Consider the following 16,890-nt stretch of genomic DNA (forward strand, 5'->3'; position numbering starts at 1 on the left):
CGGAGCGCCGAGACCCGGGCCACGGATGGAACCCCCGGCCTAGGGAAGGGGGAGGAGGGCGGACAGGGGAGGGGGAGGGGACGGGGGAAGGAGACGACAGGAAGGGCAGGAGGCAGCGGCAGGGCCGCAGAGAGAGGGGGAGAGGAGGAGGAAGGGCGACGAGGGAGAAGGGACAGGGAGGCGGAGGACGGGTGGGGAGAGGTGAAGAGGGAGAGGAAGCAAGGGGGAGGAAGGGGGAGGGGAGAGGGAACCACGGGGCACCCCGGCGGCCCACAGGCCCCGACCCGCGTCGCCGGACCCAGAGCGACGGACCGCGCCGGGGCGGCGCCGCCCCGGACACCAGGGAGAGCCCCGCAACACAGCACCCACCACGAGACCCAGGGAACGACCAAGACGCAGCCGCCACCCAGCAGCCAACAGAGGGGCAGACCCGCCCACGCCCAGCCAGGGGGGACAGCACCTGTAGAGTTAGTCCCCTGGCATGCAGTGAATCCGAATATTAGCCTTTAGTGCCCATTGGAGGTGAATCTGTTCGATCCTGTTGGCAGCAACTGGGTTCCTGACTATAAAAACACAACCATTAGTAACAAACTGCCAAATGCAGAGACATCAATGTAAGTTATCACGATGTGGTGGCTCTCGCTAACAGGCAGAATTAAATAACCAGAATTAGGTTAAAATATTCTATATACGTAGACCATATTTCGATGAATTTTGATATTTGTTTTTTATTTGAGGCCGATATTTTTTCCATTAAAATGTGATTTATGAGGAGGTTAAACCATTGGTCGATATTCAGAGTTTGTTTATTTTTCCAGTTAACAAGAATGAGTGGGGTTTTAATTTCAAAGTTTACTGGAGCAACTTTAGACAGGCCCACATCAGTCGGGTCAATAGACCACAGTGCAGCAGGCAAGGTTTTTAACATGTCACCATCAAGCTTGCTGTCAGATGTCTCCCTTTGATGATGTCGGTCCAAAAGCTGATTGTTCTAAAACAGACATGGAAGCAAACAAATCAGATTTAATCCAATAGGCATCAAGAGTTTTGGGATATAATAAATCTGTGTGTATAGAGTGTTGCCAATCAGTTGCTTTTGTGCAGGCCAGGACAAATGGACCCAAATGTTTCGCCGTGTGCTGCGAACAGATCACCAACACGCAACTCCCAGGCGTTGTCAGCAACTGAATGCTTTACTGTATATCTCATCACCTACACCTGTCATAAAATAGAGTTCAGTGTACACAGTCAGATACCGCATCATATGATCGGAGATTACGAACCCAAGGAGACCATTTTGTCCAAAAATCCTCCGCGTCCCTCCAGCCGGAGGAATCCGTGTCAATCTTTGCCCAGCTGGGTGGAGACGTTGGAGGCGGAGTTACCAGCGCAGTAATAAGTATGTCCATCTGGGAACTGAAGCGTGAGTCCGTCCGACCCGCACTGGATCAATGGGGCAGTTTTTACAGTTCGGTGCGTACACAAACGCATGTGAAAAGTCTGTGTGAAGCATTGCTGTCAAATTCAGAATAGTTTGTTCTCCCTTGAATCCAACCAGCGAAATGCCATCCACGGTGAGCGTACAGTTCAGGTGGCAATGTCATAATGGTAGAGTGACAAGCTCCAGTATCCACCATAAATGATAAGGAAGTTCCTCCTACCTTGATGTCAATCATCGGTTCCTGGAGGCCTTTGTATGTAAATGCAGGGCCCAGTCATTGCGGAAACTGTCCACCAGGTGGCGGCAGGAACTGCTGATTTGGCACAGGATATTGTTGTTGTTGTGATGTCATCGTGCGTGTTGAAGAGCCACGTGAGCTATGTCCCCTCTTTTTTGTTGTCTGCCTCTGCCCCTCACGACACGCGAGTGCTGTCGGCAAGTATTGGCCCAGTGTCCAGAACGGCCACAGTTGAAACAGTGATCTCGACCAAATGCACTGACTGAAAGATAATAAAATCTGCCCCAACATTATTAGGTGATGACATATCAGTAGAAGCCGGAAGAACAAAATCCTCCTTTTTTTTAATAAGTTTGCAATTACATAATTGCTAATTCGAATTCAGTATTATTATGTTTTACAGTTTTTGATTCGATATCTTTTGCATACCTTCTCAAATGATGTTTATGATGAGATAGGACAGCTTGCTCTGAAAACTTACGAATATAGTACATAGTCAGTTGGCAAGTGTCCAGTTTTCATTAAATATTCCACGGTCAATCAAGGCTGCAGCCTCCTTGTCAGCTTTTGGAGCAAGCATCAGTTTCTGTACTTTCGTATTTGTCGACCTTAGATTATTTTTCATTACATGTCACTTCAAATTATGTTTAAGATGTGACAACCGACGGTCAACGTTAAATCAATTTTAAACCATTTATTTCTTCTCATTAAACTATAAAAGCGGACCTAATTATAAAAAAAATAAAAATACGGATGTCACCTGCCTCTAGCATCCGTTCCCTAACAGCTCTCTACGCTACTTAAAGCCAATTAGCACCATCAGAATTACATCAGATAAGTACTGCACGCATACACTTTTTTTTTTCCTCAATATTAATCAGCGGGGTGCCTAACACAAAGTACCACAAGTCTCCTCCAAGATAACCGCCTAACATGGCACCAAGGAACATCCATCAATTGACATCGCCAAACGTACAGCCAAAGACACTAAGGAGAAAAAATACAAATATCCATACACACATCTCTCATCCACTCTCTCAGTTCCCAATGCAATTATTAAACAATTGTTCCTCAACTTCTCAACCTAATGAAGGCACATACAAGCACAACAATCACACAATTTACCCTAGTCTTTTTATGAAAAAGAATATTCCCTTCAATTCACACACCTTCGTCAAATGCTGCTCACACACGCACGCACACACATATGGTTACGTCATGACTTCACCCAGATAAGCCAGCTTCCTCTAACTATCTTCAATTTAATAGCTGTTCGCTAATACATTAGAAACTTCATTAGTCATGTCACGTTCTCGTTGTCTAAACAATTTATCCCGTTCAGCCTTTACTGAACGGTTTTATTCCGTAAATTCGTCATCTACAGCTTTTTTTTTTCAAAGCGAAAAAAATAGAACGCTATTTACTTAGTTTTTATCACAGCCATCCGAGCGATCTTTACAGAACAACCCAAAGTCAACATTTCAGCATTAATCATCATTTAATCCACTTTTCTTAAAGTTCCGTCCGGCTTTTTCCTCTATTTAAAGAAAATACATATATCTCTAACACTTTTGTAACCAGCGATCGCCGTTTATGTACACATACAACTTAAACCGCTATGATCAAAGACATCAAGCAAACCACAGATCTTATCAGCGAGAACCAACCTTTTCCACAATAAATCTACATCCAGTCGTTCAATAATAAATACATTTCACGTCATTGTTTGACGGCCAACACCCGATTACAAACCCCGGAAGCGCTTTCAACTCGTTTCATCCAAGAATAAATTCCGACTATAAACCGGAAGTAGCATCAGGTCAAACTATTCGGTGTCGCGGTCAAAAGCGCCCCCGTAACTTATATTAATCATTAACCTCCTTAGTTATTATTATATTAAAGTTATATAAATATGTATTAATTCAGTGACCTCTCACTTGTAGTACCACAATTGAATTAGTCGACAATATAGCTCATTACGCCCCCCGTAAAAAATAAATGACATCAGACAATTGTACGTCAGACAAACATGAAATATCACTTTCGCGACAAAAAAATAAATATCATGATCTATCGATTACTTAGTAATAGCGTAATAAAGCCGTTGCGTCAACCTGTTCCTCTTAAAAAGCATAAAATAAATATCAATGATCTCTCGATTTCATAGTAATGGTATAAACCCGTTACGTCAACCTGTTCCTCTTAAAATTCATAAAATAAATATCATTGATCTATCGATTTCTTAGTAATAGCGTAATAAAGCCGTTACGTCAACCTGTTCGTCTTAAAATTCTGTTAATATTTCTTCAGCTGCGCATAAACCAACATGACGACACTTCCGAAAACACAGATGTCGTCACCACGTACGTGTATAGTTCAATGTCGTAGTAAAATCCGAAATCAAGGACTTCGCGTCCAACAAAACGACTTCAAACTATAGTAATTAATACCTGTTCACACAGATGTCATATACAATTTAGTCAATTTAGAAGACGAAAAACCAGCTGCAGCGCTTCCAAACAGATAGTATTCCTCTAACGTGGATAAATGTCCACTTACCGTAATTAATATGGCGCCAGTAATTCTATCCGCCCGTGAACGCTGCAGCCTGCAAACGTCGCTCGTCGGGGTCACCATTTGTTAGATTACCTGTTTTTGTAATTTTTTTGCGTGTTCAAATAAATCTGAGTTGAGATCTCGTGAAGAGGGTCCTTGCAATTTTTTTTAATCAGAAAGTTTCTGATGACACAACGGAATTTCACCAAGCCATGTTTCTGTCCAAATGTGTGTCGTCTCTCTCAGACACGAGACTTTTATTAGAAAAAACAATGTTTCGCAGGAAAACCGCCTCTCCTCTCCCAGTATGCTAGCTCGTCCTTGAACTTTCAAAAAACGGATTTCTAACGAACAGAAACTAGACTTCTTAGATAAATAAAATAAACTTATTAACGTTCTAATTTCTGGGAAAAGAGAACAGATAACAAAGAGGACAAAAGCATTACTCATCAAGCTATATTGAGTTAACATAGTTATATCTACATCTTCACAACTATAACTAAATTCAAAAGAGGTAAAATATAAAATGAAATAGTAAAATGTTAACACAAGCTATAGGTGATTCCCACGCATGATGGCCTGCTCTGTGGCGAGTAGCTCTTAATTTAGAGTTATGGTGAGTGAGTTGCTCATGGACTTTAGATTTGTTTTTTTGGTGCCTTATGTTGCCGCATTCCGTCTGTGTTATTTGTCCATTTTCTGTCTTTTTTTCTGTTTTTCTGTTTCACCAAAGAAAAAACATTGGAAAAAAATACACTAGGAAGCTGACATTTCACCATGATTGTTAAAACATGTAGAAGTTCAAAATGGTGCCATGCTGTGGTTTAACCTTCTTGAAGCTGAGACAGCACTGCTCCCAAGCCCTCCTGGGAAGCATCGGTCAACACTATGTGTCCAAGAAATCTTACCCTTCTCCTAAAAAGCTGGCACTTTTTGGGGGTAATCCATGAGCGTGCAGTCTACTAAAGACATTTTCAAGTCTCTCGAGTGCTTCTGCTTCATTGGGAGCATAGACTAAAACATCACCCAAATAACAGCAGGGTCAGAAAGTTCTGGTCACCAAATATGCTCATCATGAGACGCATGAAACTGGCAGGGCTGTTACACAGACCCTGGGGAAGTCTGTTGAACTCATAAAGCCCCATGGGCGTGGTGAAAGCAGTCAGTTTTTTATTCTCCTCGGCCATGGCGATTTTGTAAAAGCCAGAGGTGAGATCCATTGCACTAAGATAGCGCTACCTTTGAGGGCTGCCAGGCAATCTGACTGGTGGGGTAATGGGTGGGCATCCTTGACTGTGCGAGCTTTCAACCACCGATAGTCAACACATATCCTGAGATCTCCATTTTTCTTTCATACGAGCACCAGAAGGGATGCCCACTCGCTGTTTGACTTACGGATTCTGTTACGCTCCTCCATCTCTGACAGAACCTGAGCTTGTGATACTCTCCGGGTGAAACACGTCGGAATGGGAGCCTGAATCGTCGCTCATCCGACAGATGGATGTGGTGGACAAAGTCTTTAGCCATCCCACAGTTGAGTTTTGACCTGATACTTTTGGATCAGTTCCAGTAGTTGAGACTTCCAATGGTCTGAAACATCACGAGTCACCATCCAGGTCTCCCAACCCAATTTTTTTGTAGACTCTCATTGAAAATGGAATGATGAGGAGCATCACAGTTGACAGTTCTTAAGTCACATGCAGCCTGACTGTTCACGTTGACTTCAATGACCGGCAGTTACGTCCAGGTCCTCAATAGCAACACAAGTGGACACATCTGCTAGTTTGGTGTGACACTTTAGGGTAACTGCTTTGTCAGAGGTGTTCAAAACTCTGACTGGGATCCACCTGTCTCCATTCATGGTGGAAACAGATCTGCAAACAATGATGCCTTTCTTGTGGATCTGAACTTTTGATGGCTCAATAAGAATGGCACTGCCTTCTGCAAGGGGTGATGCTGCAGGTAATTTGGCCCAAACCAGGTGCTCTTGCCTCAAAAGAAGAGTGACAGCCCCTATAAGCTTGACAGTCCCAATGAAATCTGGCAACGTATCACCTGCCCACTTGTGGGCGCCGGCCAACATGTTGAGGAACTGCATGATCTCAGGCTCACCTGTAGACTCAGGCTTGGTAAGGACCTGCCAAAAGCTGGGCTGTTTTCTGTAACTGCTTAAGAATATGTTTAATGATGTTTGTGCCCAGGATCATCTGATCCTTCTGTCCAGGAATGAGAGCAGGTACAATGAACACACATCCATATACTGTCATCTTCAAGTTGTGAATACAATTGGGTTTAACTTGAACTTCACCACATCCAACTAACACAATGTCATTTATGGTAGGAACAGATTTGGACACTAACCCAGCATTCTGAAGTAGCTGTTCCGCCTCTTCACTCACAGTGCAGGTCATGGAACCAGTATCTAACAGTGCTCGCAGTGAAACTTTGTCATTGACTTGTGCATCTGTGTAAAACAGACTTTCTGCTTTCTCAAGGTGTGTTATATTTTGATACAGTACAACTGTGCCAGGTGGGGATGTTCTCAAGGTTTCTGCATACGTGGCTTGTGCATCTTCATCAGAGTTGAGTGTCACATCGCTTTCGCTCACATTGTCACCTCTCAAGTGTGAGTGTGTTAGTTTCCCTGAAAAGGTAGGTGGCCACCACGCTGCACAGCAGTGGCTTTTGGACAGTCTCACACACACTCTAGGGCACTTGGATCCGGGGTAGGTGCATCATTTGGCTTAATTGGGTTAGAAGATGTGTATTTTGTCATGTTCACCTAGAGATGATCAGATTCCGGTTCTGGTGGGTCAACAGCTGTAACAGAAGTGGCAACTTGGAAGACATGTTTCGTGGCTGCATTGGACTTCCTCACCTGATGCTCTCTTTGATGTTCATCAATGGCTTCTTGCACTTCTGTGAGTGACCATTTACTGATGGGCTTACATTTGAAAACACAGGCAAGACCAAGGTCAGAGCAGTTCCGGATGAACATCATGGCAATTTCATCATCAATATTTTCCATTTTGCCTCCCTGGGACTTAAGGTGCCTGTGAGCTGTTTCTGCAGCTGTGTTTAATCTCACCCAATAATCTACAGGAGGTTCATTCGCTGTTGGCTGAGTAGCATAAAAGCCTGCCAGAAGTAGGCATGACCCAGGAGACGTGCTGAAGTAACATCTCAAAATGTCGTAGATTGTTTCAGGAGTGATGACTGTACCTGCTGCTGAGATACTTTTCAATCCAAACTTGACAATGTTCTTTGCTTTGCCCAGAAGATGACTCGAGACCTCATCATTCTGTTCACTAGTCGAGAGATTTCTCTTACTCAGATATACCTCCATCATGTCAAACCACTCATGGGTGGAGAATTTGTCATCTCCATCACCCCGATACATTTGGGGGCTCTTTAACATGTGGTTTGACAGTCAGGCTTACTTGGGACAGGTTGATGGTTGTCTCCGGTGTTTCAGTTTTCACAGACTGGGCAGGGTGGCGACTGCACTGGGGCGAGTGGAGACTGGCAAACTAGCAAGCGGCTGACTATCGACTCACCTGACTGTGGCTCAGGAGGGAGGGTGTCAATATCATCTAGCTGTGATGACTCCTCAGTAGAGAATAACCCTAGCTCTGCCTCTGACTGCTTGATTGATATTTAACACTCCTCTACCAATAGCTGGTGTAAATGTTTCAAAATGTATTATACGATACGATACGATATACTTTTATTTTCCCCGTGGGGAACTTTTTCCTGGACTCCGTCCAGCTGCAGTTTACAGTAAGAGAAAACAACAGAATAGAAAGAGATGAAATTAAAATTAAATAAATAAGAAGTGCAGCAATAAGTAGAAGACTTCCCAGAAGTCTTCACGGGAGTATACATGTGTAGAGAAATACATTGCACACACCCATATACACACACACATATACACACTTCTATATATATATATATATATACTGTATACACACACATGGGTATGTACACAACATTGCACCATATATATATATATATCTTATTGCACTGAGTTAATGTCGGTTGTTAAGCAGTTTGAGGGATGTCGGCAGGAATGAGTTCTTGTAGCGGTTCAGCCTGGTTCTGGGGGCCCTGAATCTCCTGCCGGAAGGCAGTAGCTGGAACTCATGATGTAGAATGTGAGTCGGGTCATTAACAATTTTCTGTGCCAGTCCGGTGACAGACCGCTCATAAAGCATCCGTAGGGAAGGATGATTCCTGACCCCCATGATCTTCATGGCAGTCCGCACCAGACCGGCAATCTGTGACCTTGACTGCACAGTCAGGTTGCCGTATCAGGCCGCAATGCCGTATCTGATGATACTTTCCAATGCAGCCCGGTAGAACAACAGCATGATCCTCTGCTCCACTCCATAGACCCTAAGTCTGCGTGGGAAGTAAAGACGCTGTTAGAGTTTGGAGCAGAGACTTCCAACATGTACCCTCCAGCTGAGTGTGGTGTCGATGTGGACCCCCAGATACCTGTATGAACCCACCTGGCTGATGTGGTTGCTTTTAATGACGACTGGCCTGTGGTCACCAACAGTTTTTGGATCAAATATCACCTCCTCTGTCTTCCCCACATTGAGCACAAGATGATTCTGGTCACACCACTGGACAAACTTCTCTATTTCTGAGAAATAGTCCAGTGGGCTACCGCCGGCCTGCAGCAAGCTGACGATAGCTGTGTCATCAGAGAACTTAATGATAAAGTTCTCTGGGTGTGACGTCACACAATCATTTGTGTACAGCGTGAAGAGGACCGGGGAGCTGACGCAGCCCTGTGCTTATCAATCTGGGTTCCGAGAGGGAGCTGTTGACCCTGACTTGCTGTGTGCGCTGTGTCAGGAAGGAGTGATACCACCTCGAGATGTACGGGTTCACATTCATCTCCTTCAGTTTACCCAAAAGCAGGTGCGGCTGCATTGTGTTGAACGCTGAGCTAAAGTCAACGAACAACACACGTGCATAAGCTTTCGGGCCGTCTAGGTGTTTGCTGACCAGATGTGTGATGCTGTTGATAGCATCGTCAGTGCCGCGACCCCGCTTGTAGGCAAACTGAAGGGAGTCTAAGTGTGCATCCACCTCCCCCCTGAGCCAAGTCACCATCAGCCTCTCAAAACACTTCATGACAATAGAAGTTAGAGCCACAGGCCTGAAGTCATTATTGACCACAGGACATTGTTTTTTAGGAACCGGGGTGATTACTGATTTTTTCCAGAGACTGGGAATGGAGTGTGAGTCCACATATCTCTGGAAGATGGGCTGCCATGCCACTGTGAGCTCCTCTGCACAGGATTTTAACAGAAGGGCAGATATCCCATCTGGTCCTGAGGCCTTTTTTGTGCAGACAGACCTAAAAGCAGATTGGACATCATGGGAATGAATGACCAGCCTTGAGTCCTGCTCATTCACTGAAATAGATCTCAGGACCTCCCCACATTCAGAGGAGAAGTCCTGGGTTTCGAATCTTAAATAAAAGTCATTCAGCTCCCTTGCCTTCTGGAGGTCATTTAGAGTGCTGAGACCTTTTTGAGCAGGAGTCAAGTTGGTGATCTTCCTCATGGTGTCCCACATTTTCTTGGAGTTGTTAGCAGCAAAGTGTTGTTCTATAGTCTCTTTGTGCTTCCTTTTTGCTTTTTTAAGCATGTGCTTGAGTTCTTTTTGAACCAGTTTGAGCTGGGCTCTGTCCTGGTTCATAATTCCCTTTTTTTACGGTTAATACAGTCTTTAACCTCTTTAGTAATATACGGTTTGTTGTTGGGGTAAACAGTTATTTCCTTTGTTGGTATGATGTTGTCCACACAGAATTGAATATAGTCGGTTACAGTCACAGCAGCAGTATCCACATCCAGCCCATGAAAGGTATTCCACTCCGTGCATAGGAAACATCCTTTAAGGGTCTCAATGCTGTCATGAGACCAGATTTTAACAGTCTTTCTCTGTGGTTTGCTGCGTTTGAGAGCTGTTTTGTAGGTTGGGATGAGGTGAATTGTGTTGTGGTCTGAGTTGGAGAGGTGGGGGCGGGCTCTACTCACATATGCGTTCTTCACGTTCCTAAAGCATTTGTCCAGGACACTGTCTCCCCTTGTTCCATATTTTACATACTGATGAAAACCCGGGAGAGACAGCTCCAATTTGCAGTGGTTGAGGTCTCCTAAGATGAAAACCGGGGCATCCGGGCACCGTCGCAGTTGTTGTTGAACGCAGTCGGAGATGAAGGCGGCGGCGCTGGCGGCGTTCCCGCTGGGCGGAACGTACACGGCGCAGAGGAAAATGTTTCCAAACTCCCTCGGCAGGTAACCCGGCCTCAGACTCAAGCAGAGAAGCTCCACGTCGGGGGTGCAGGTGGTCAGCCGCACCGCGTAATTCCGACACCAGTTGTCATTAATGTAAATACAGACGCCCCCACCTCTGCTTTTTCCCGACGCCTCAGTCCTGTCGGCGCGAATGAGTGAGAATCCCTCGATCTCACACAAAGAGTCTGGGATGTCGCTGTGGAGCCATGTCTCTGTGAACACCATGGCGCAGGCGTCACGGTGCTCGCGGCAGGCTGAGGTGAGGTTCCTCAGCTCATCCAGCTTGATCTTTAAGGACCTCACGTTGCCGAGCAGCAAGGACGGCAGCGCTGGCCTGTATCCTCTTTTCCGGAGCCTTTGGCGTGCTCCACCTCGCTGTCCTCTCCTCCGGCTGCGTTTCCCCGGGTCTGCTCGCCGAATCTCCTCCGGCAGGTCGGGGGGTGGTGTGTCGCCTGTTGAGCGGAGGGCCCAGAGCGCGTCTCTGATGTAGTAACATCTCTTCAAAGCCAAGTCGTTCCTTGTTTGTTCTTTTATTTACACACGCCGTTCGGAGCCCCAACGTGTGCTGTAACTCGCGGGCAGATTGAGCAAGTAGCTCATAATTTAAAAAAGTTAAGAATTGAAAGTTAAATAAGGAAAAGGTTAAAAATAACTGCAGCTTTCCATGGAGCCCGTGTCGCAGACGTGCTGCGCCAACGCGACCGGAAGCGGAAACAATTTATTACAATTATAACAAATTATGACCCCTGCCTGCCATATTTCACATTAAAAAGACTTAACAGCAATGAAACAAGCATGAAAAACGATGTCACAAATCTCACAGGAAAATATAACTTTCAAAACTATGAACCTTTTAAAGCTAGACATTAATTTCTTTGAGCACTAACATTCACTTAAGCAGCTAACTGGACCCACAGATCAACCAACTTGGCATCCCAGAAGTCACTTTGCACACAGCTGAACCTCGGCGATCGGCGGCGGCTGATCCAAGGATCCGGGTCACGGCACCAGTTTTATGTAGCAGACTTCAGATGGATATAGCACTCAAGGAGGTGAACACTCAGGCAGGAGTCAGGACAGACACTTGTTTTTATTCTGCATGTAGCAAGAGAAAGCACAGTCCCACTTTGAGGCAACAGCGAGGTCTCTCCCTTTGTACAGAAGCAGTCTCTGCTTTTTCTTTTTTTACTCTATGTGCATATAAAACAAATATACCTTAAAAATAAGGTACACAACTTTTTAAAGAAAATACAGTGTTATTGTATTTAAAGAAAAATATCAGTTGACAAACAAGTCAAATATAATTGTAGTCACTGTATCACATTTTGAATCCACAAAAACATTTATTTTTCCAACTCAAAATTTGCAAGACGAAAGTACAATTGTATATTATTACTACCACATTTAGTTACGTTTAAGTGCAACAGAGAACATTAAATTAACAATCAGTCAAAACACACCTGCATGTAGCAAGAGAAAGCACAGTCACACTCGAAGGCAACGGCGAGGTCTCTCCCCTGCAGCGAATAGATAATGTGCAAATGATGCCAAAGCTCAGACGACTCAGCAACCAAAACCAACTCTAAAAATCAGCTACAGGTTCATTATGAATCTACATTACATTTCTAGGCAGTTTAGGAGCTTCTCATTAACTTTTGCAACTCGCTATCTTAAAACAATGGAGAGAACATCGCAACACATCTTTCCCGTACAGAAGCAGTCTCTGCTTGCATGCCCCCCTTGCTTAAAACAATGTAGAACTAACAAAATTATTTATAAAATCGTCAATGTGAATTAACGCTGTACAGAAATAACTTTTTTTTTTTTTTTACATGTTTGAACAGCACTGAAATAAAATATTAAGGCTTAATGTTCCAATAATATAACATTCTTCCATGCTTAATGTGTAAATCCTAACCCTTAGTAAGACGTTTTGTTGAATATTCCCCCCAAAAATTGATGTTTAAAAATCGATTTGGCCGCATATGGAATCGATTTGAGAATTGCGCGCTGTAATATCGCGATATATTGCCAAATAGATTTTTTCTAACACCCCTAATATATATATATATATATATATATATATATATATATATATATATATATATATATATATATATATATAATTTGTACAAATCAGACTTCTGAGTAAAAAATGCCTCGGAGTTTGACCTCATTCTCAGAGTTTAAACATTCAAGCAAACCAAGCAACGCCGAACGTACCTTGATTGGGTAGCCAAGTGAAGCCGAGCGATGCCGAATGCTCACGTTGCGGTAGTGGAGGCGAAGCGCTGCTCATTTCCAGTCAGAGCGGGAGAATACTCCCGGAGGTGCTCCGTACATTTGCAAGTGAATTTTGATTTTTCCACGACAATTTTTCTTTGACATGGGCCCAAAAAGAAAAACATACAGTGCTACGAACCATAATGGATTTAGGAAGGAGATTATCGTGCCGTTGTAACTACTTCCGTAAATACTGGCACAAAGACCCCCCTTAGCTGTTCAACAACGTGCCTGATGCTAAACAGCGCACAAGGCCCCCTTGGTAGTCTAACAAAATGCCCAATGTAAAATACACAAACTCAGCACTGAACTAAAGCATGCATTCATTAACTTAGCATTTTTCATCCCCTTAGGCCATCACACCACAATAAAAAAGGTAAGGTAATTTTTTTATTGTTTAAATACTGTACAGGGTGTAAATGTTTTTTACATAAATAGGAATTAAAATAGGAATGTTCTGTTTTTGGAGCTTGGGAACGGATTAATTGCATTTACATGATTTCCTATGGGGAAAAAAAATTCGGAACCCTGTGCGTTCTCAAACCAACCAGACAGTTCAAAAAGGAAAAACTCTTTGAATTTCCCTCTAGCAGGGACTGGATTTAGTTTTTACAACCCACAGGAAACACATACCTCAGCGCCTACTGAGACCTGAAACCTGTGAGTGATTACGCCATACGGTTCCACACCTTAGCAACAGAGAGTGGATGGAACACCACTGCCCTGTACGACACCTACTTCAAAGGCCTAGCGATGTCCATTCAGGAGCTGCTGGTTCCAATGGACCTCCCTCCCGATCTGGACTCACTCATCTCTCTTGCCATCCGGACTGACCACCGGGCATGAGAACTTTCCCTGACCGGCGAGCGTAAACCCAGGAGGACCGAAGGATTTCCCCGAACTCAAGCACCGGGTGTGGTCGTCCCTCCTACTCCACAGTGGGCTTCTCTACAGCAGCCCTCAGCGTCACATGGAGAGGAGCCCATGCAACTCGGTAATGCCCAACTAACCATGGAGGAGAGACAGCGCAGACGACGGGAAGGTCGCTGCTTCTACTGTGGAGAACTGAGTCACCTCGTCACAACATGGCCAGTCAAAAGGTCCGCCACAGTAAGTCAGACCACGACTTCCGAACCAACCGCCATCCCGTAAGCTTACCCCTGTTAAACTTGTTTACCATGCCACGTCAACTAGCCCTGATCAATTCAGGGGCGGACAAGAGTCTGATCGATTGGGGGCTAGAACTGAACTTCTCGCCAGACCCATCATGGCCACAGCACTTAATGGCAGACATTTTTTTTTTTGCACATCACCGAACCACTTAAGTTGCACGTAGGAGGACATAATATCAAAGGATAAGCGAGTAGGTGATTACGTGTGTTGCCATATTTATGTATGGCAGTGGTGTCCAAACTCAGTTCTTGAGGGCTGGAGTCTTGCAGGTTTTGGATGTTTCTCTTCTCCACCACACCTGAAGCTCATCAGCAGGCTCTGCATAAGCCTGTTAACGATCCTGTTCATTGGAGTAGGAGCAGGGAAACATCCAAAACCTGCAGGACTTCAGCCCTTGAGGACCGAGTTTGGACACCACTGCCATACATGAATATGGCAACCCATGTTATCACCTACTCGCTTATCCCTTGTTTCAACCCTTCACATTCATAATGACAAGCAGAAGCTGTGTTGTTAAAGACAAAATAGTGTGCAAAACTAGTAAAGCAGTTGCTGCTAATGTGTTGTTTTTCCCCCCACACTTCCACACCGCTCTCATGTATGGTATGTAACCAACCATTCATGCAAGTTGGTAAAGAGAAGAATATCAATACTTTGTGCTTGTTACAACAAGTGTTATATATATTTGTCTTTAAATATATTTTCATTTCAGATATGGCAAATTATTCACACACTGGACGGTGACGTTCAAATCATTTCTGCGATGTATTCTGACTTAAAAAGCACCAGTTGGACAATACTTCAGAGGTTGGTTTTTAATGTAGTCAATATTTCCATTTTTTAAGACTCTTATATCAATGTTGATTTTAACCCATTAAGGCCTAAATCGCCTGACAAAACATGCCTCTAAAACCAATAGGTGACTTCAGAATCACCCCTAAAAACTGCCATTAAGTTTTTCTGGATATTCAACAATATTGTCAATTCTTCTTTTCCTTTCGACTTCTCCCTTCAGGGGTCGCCACAGCGAATCAGTTGCCTTCATTTAACCCTGTCTTTTACATCCTCTGCTTTCACACCAACTTCCTTCATGTCCTCTTTAACTACATTGACTTAACTACCTCTGCTTTGGTCTTCCTCTAGACCTTCTACCTGGCATTTGGAAACTCAGCATCCTTCTGCCAATATGCTCACTATCTCTCCTCTGGACATGTCCAAATCATCTAAGTCTGGCCTCTCTGACTTTATCTCCAAAGCCTGTAACATGTGCTGTCCCTCTGATGTACTCATTCCTTTTTTTTTTTTTTTGGGTGAGCTCAGTATTGATCATTTGACATGTCATCATCATTGTTCTCCCTTTTTTTTTTTTTTTTTTTGTATGTGGATGTGTGTTTGTGCATGTGTGCGTGCGTGCGTGCGTGTAAAAAAAAAAAATCCCATACCGTTCACCTAAACCGAACACTTCAAAATCCAGCCAGAGTCGTGGAGCCGCCAGGAGACCCGAAGAGGGACCAAAGAAAAGAAAGAAAAGCGAAGCCCAGCACCAACCAGACACCACCCACCGGGCCACTAACCAGAGTCCTTCACCAACCCCAGAGACATCGAAATTCCAACAAATCAGGGAGACCTCAAGGGCCCAAAGGAGAAACTGAGGAAAGGTAGAAAGGACAGACGAAGCAGAGTGAGATCCACAGACACCAGCCTCCACCGATTCAATGACCTGAGGGAGAAACAGATTGTGTCTGAGTTTTGATAGATGCTGGTGTGGTGGATCTGGCATGCATGAAAATCTCCACCAAAGAGGGGAGCCGTGGACCCCCGCCAGGACAGAGCAAGCGCAACACCTCAGGGCCCCCCAGGCCGCGGCAGCGCCAAAGGACGACCCCCGGACCCCGCAGGGGCCACCGGCCGGAGAGCAAACCCAGGAGCAGAAGCGCCCCCCCCACCCCAACGCGGCCCGCGCCCCCAACCCAACGCAGCAGGACGGGGCACTGCAGGCCCACCAGGCACCCCACCGGCCCACAACCCCCGCTCCACCCACGACCCCCCGCCCCCCATCCACCCCCGCCATCCACTCCAACCCAGCCCCAACCTCCCCCAGGTCCCCAAATCCCCAGACACCCCCCCACCCCAGCACCCCCACCCCCACCACCCCCCCAACCAAAAAGCCCCCGCCCCCCACCCCCACCAACCGACAGCCCCCAGCCCGGGGACACACCGCACCCAGGCATCGGCGCCGAAGAGGGGCCGGGCAGCGGAGCGGAGAGGGCATCCGCGCCCACCCCACCCCCCACCACGCGGAGGGACGGAACAACAGGGGCAGAAGGGGAGATGGGGGCACCGGAGGACGGTCGGCACCCCCGAACCCCAGGCCCAGTGGGGAGAGGCACACGGACAGGGGACCGCAGCACTGCTCCATACTGCGGCCTGCCCCAACCGATGCCCCCCCCCCCCCCCCCCAGTTGTGTGGTGCATTAAAATTGGAGGGGAGCTGCAGGGCGGAGACGGTGTCTCCACCCTACCCCACTCCCCCCCAAAGTGTGTTATGTGCCCTCTATGTCTAAAATGTATTGTGCAAAACTAGTGCAGTGAGTTAAGAGGGGCGACCAGCTGGGCCCCTCCCAACCGGGCGGGGGCGGGAGGCGCACCCGCTCACCAAACCCCCACCCACCCCACCGGGACCCCGGCTCGCCCCCCCCGGATACTGGGACCCGCCCGAAGTGCCCGGAGGCCCACCGGAGCGGGGCGCGCACAACACCAATCCCGCCCACCCCCCCCCCCCCCGGCCCCCGGAGCTCCAAGACCCGGGCCACGGATGGAACCCCCGGCCCAGGGGAGGGGGAGGAGGGCGGACAGGGGAGGAGACGACAGGAAGGGCAGGAGGC

At 46.1% G+C, this 16,890-nt stretch overlaps 1 long non-coding RNA gene across 1 annotated transcript; it reads left to right on the forward strand.

The window, feature by feature from the left end:
* Positions 1-12,775: 12,775 nt before the first annotated feature.
* LOC144060765 (uncharacterized) lies at positions 12,776-16,051 on the forward strand. Its single transcript, XR_013296002.1, has 3 exons — positions 12,776-13,942; positions 14,718-14,812; positions 15,480-16,051. It is a non-coding gene; the product is annotated as an uncharacterized LOC144060765 (long non-coding RNA).
* The last annotated feature ends 839 nt before the right edge of the window (positions 16,052-16,890 follow it).

The sequence above is a fragment of the Vanacampus margaritifer genome, chromosome 11, assembly GCF_051991255.1.
Source record: "Vanacampus margaritifer isolate UIUO_Vmar chromosome 11, RoL_Vmar_1.0, whole genome shotgun sequence".
Lineage (NCBI taxonomy): Eukaryota > Metazoa > Chordata > Actinopteri > Syngnathiformes > Syngnathidae > Vanacampus > Vanacampus margaritifer.